Source organism: Egretta garzetta, unplaced genomic scaffold (assembly GCF_000687185.1).
Source record: "Egretta garzetta isolate BGI_Z169 unplaced genomic scaffold, ASM68718v1 scaffold935, whole genome shotgun sequence".
Lineage (NCBI taxonomy): Eukaryota > Metazoa > Chordata > Aves > Pelecaniformes > Ardeidae > Egretta > Egretta garzetta.
Window position 1 is genome coordinate 256,379 of NW_009259813.1, and position 2,818 is coordinate 259,196.

Below are 2,818 nucleotides of genomic sequence, written 5' to 3' on the forward strand. Positions count from 1 at the left end.
ACAGAATATGACAAATAAACACAGGGAAAAAGGAAAATTACAGGATGTATGGATTCCTGGTGCATCAAACAACAGGCCACGGTTTTAATTGGGGGCCTTTTATGGAGGGAGCAGTAATGAAACAGAAGGACTGGGGATGTCTCAGGAGAAGGTAACATCTATGCGTTGCTTGTGGTGGAATTAACTTTGGTGAACCCACTGCGAAACCCACACGGTTTCCTCATCCTTTGCAGCAGCACGATGTCTTCTGTAGTTGCTAAAACAGTTCCTCCCATCATGGGAAAAAAAACCTACAAAAATTTAATTGCATGATCTGGGAGAATTAAAGGGTCTGGAGATGGGCGCCCAGTTTTGCTGTTGCCAGTATTGAACTGGCCAAATCTTGCACCTATTCCCGCTTTTCCTATTTGGAGAGAGGTGCTATTTAAGGAGGCATTGAGGAGAGCAAAGCCAGCCTGATTCCTCGAGAGATCAAAGAGGGAATGCTGCCTTTGAGATAAAGATGTCTTTGCTTTGAAAGGTTTCTCCTTTGTGCAGGAGCATTGCAGCAGGACGTCCACCCTCTGGGGAACATCTCTCTGGGTGGGACACCTCCTCCGAAGAGAGACACAAGAGGAGAAAAGTACCTACTTGCCTGCTCCTGGTGAGCTTAACCCTGGGGGCAAAGTCGAATTTTTGGATATTTCTATCAAAGCCAGACTTTGTGTCTGACCCTCTCCAGACCTGCCCCGGCTTCGCAGGCAGGTGCCAGCAGGGCAGCATGACTCCAGGTACGCGGTGCCTTCACCTTCTTGGCAGAGAATTAGATCCAAAGCTGCACCATTTGAAACTGGAAAATTTTAAAACCCCGCTGAAAACTTTCTTATTTGCAAGCCCTCCCAGATGTGAATCCCAATGCTGATTTGCTAAGGAAGATTTATTGTTATTTTAAGCCTAGCAATTCACCGTGCTTGTCCAGGGGCAGCTCGTAAACGGTTTTGCCTCACTCTACCTTCCAGTACCGATGTGCCAAAGTGGTGAAAACTTGAAGTAGTTAAATACTTTTGTGGGCATTTTGGTAAAAAACTGAGGATACAGAAGGCAGACTGGCTGCTGCAGATGCAACCATCAGCGGTCTCCATCCACATCACTTGGTGCTTTCAAAATCAATCCTAATAGCAGCAATAATATCCTGGCACGCAGTGTGACACAACCTACGTGAACGTCGTTACGCTGCTGAGGCTCCGTGGAGAAGGGTAACAGAATGGGTTTGTGCTGAAGACGAATGAGAATGCACTTTCTGTCTTCATTTGGGTTTGCACGCAAACTTACTTCTGTTTTACAGCTGGCAAAGATGGGCATAACAATCTGGAGATGGCAGTAGGCCTAACCCCATGGGCATTGCCGAGAGCCGGGAAGGGCTCCTGCTCTGCAAGCATCCTGATTTTTCACTGTGTAATGGAGTGGAGAGGAAAGGTAAGCAGCGGTTACCAGCGAAGAGATTTTTATCGTTGAATTGTATATTCAAAATGGGATCAGCACTCTCCAAGACCAAAGCTTTGGCCATTCTGGCAATGTCTGACTGCTTCGAGCTCGGGTGATTTCCCCTAGGGCTGTGCTCTGCAGCGGGAGCTGAGTGTCACAGGATGGGCTCCGAACCTTGACAAACAGGAGCGAGGGCTTGTTAGGTAACTGAGATCCATTGGACTATAGCTTGTCTGGTTGGAATCAGCAGATACAGGGACTTTGGCATCTTGATTTTTATTTATTTCAAATCACCATGTCCATCAGCAGGACTTCAATACTCTTGGAGTTAACCAAGAGTTCTACAGCATCCTGTAATCCCATGTTTATAGCATCCCTAAGCCAGAAGGAAGACTGTGATGAAGTTTGGGGGGTTTCTTAATGTAGTCTTTTTCAGACTCTCATTAGCACATTTGAGCTAGAGAATATATTTGCTGGCATTTTAAGCATACAGATGAACATAACCACTCACCGAGTGGGAGTGGCATGGGAATGGTGGGGCTGGTTTGGTGGGATCTGTAAGTGGCAAAGGGAATCACATTTGGGAGCAGAAGATTTGAACGGAAAATTGTAGTGATAAAGCCAATCAAGCTCATTAAAGCTGTGAATTTAATTCCATCTTATACGACTGAGTATATTTAAAACAGCCATGGCAGAGGGACCTCTAGTCTGCACGTGAATCTTCTGAGAAGCCTTTTAATTCTGGAAGGGAAAAAGTAACTCAGCATTTTCTGAGCTTGTCACCCACTGTTGAAGCTTTTCTGCTGCTGCTTCTTCTTCCCAACGGCCAGGCTCCTCTCCTGACTCAGAGTAAAAACATTATTATCAATAGTTGTTGAAGGTAAATCTCTGCGTGTGTTATTTGGGTGGGAACGTGCAGGCACTTGCAATGACGTACTTTCTTTTCAGCAAATTCTCAGCTTTGCTTAACTCTCTTACATTTGCTTTTTTAGAAGGAACTTCCTTTCTACGACCGACAAAACGGGCGTTTTCATTTAGACATGTGCAAAACGATCATCAGAGCGTGAGTGCCTGCACCTCTGAGCTTTTCAGCTGCAGGTGCAGAACTCCAGATGCATAGTTTGCACGGAACAGTGGAGCTTAAAAAGAAAATACTTCTCCTCGGAGCGAGTCCTAAATGAATTTGCTCCTTTTCCCTCTAACTCGCATTCCGCTGCAGGGCCAGGAAGAAAAGAAGCACCTCGGGCAAACCGCTGCTGCACATGGGCAAATTGGATGGCAGTGTTAGGGTAACGCTTGGACTTGATGATCTTAAAGGTCTTCTCCAACCTAAATGATTCTATGAAGGGTTGTG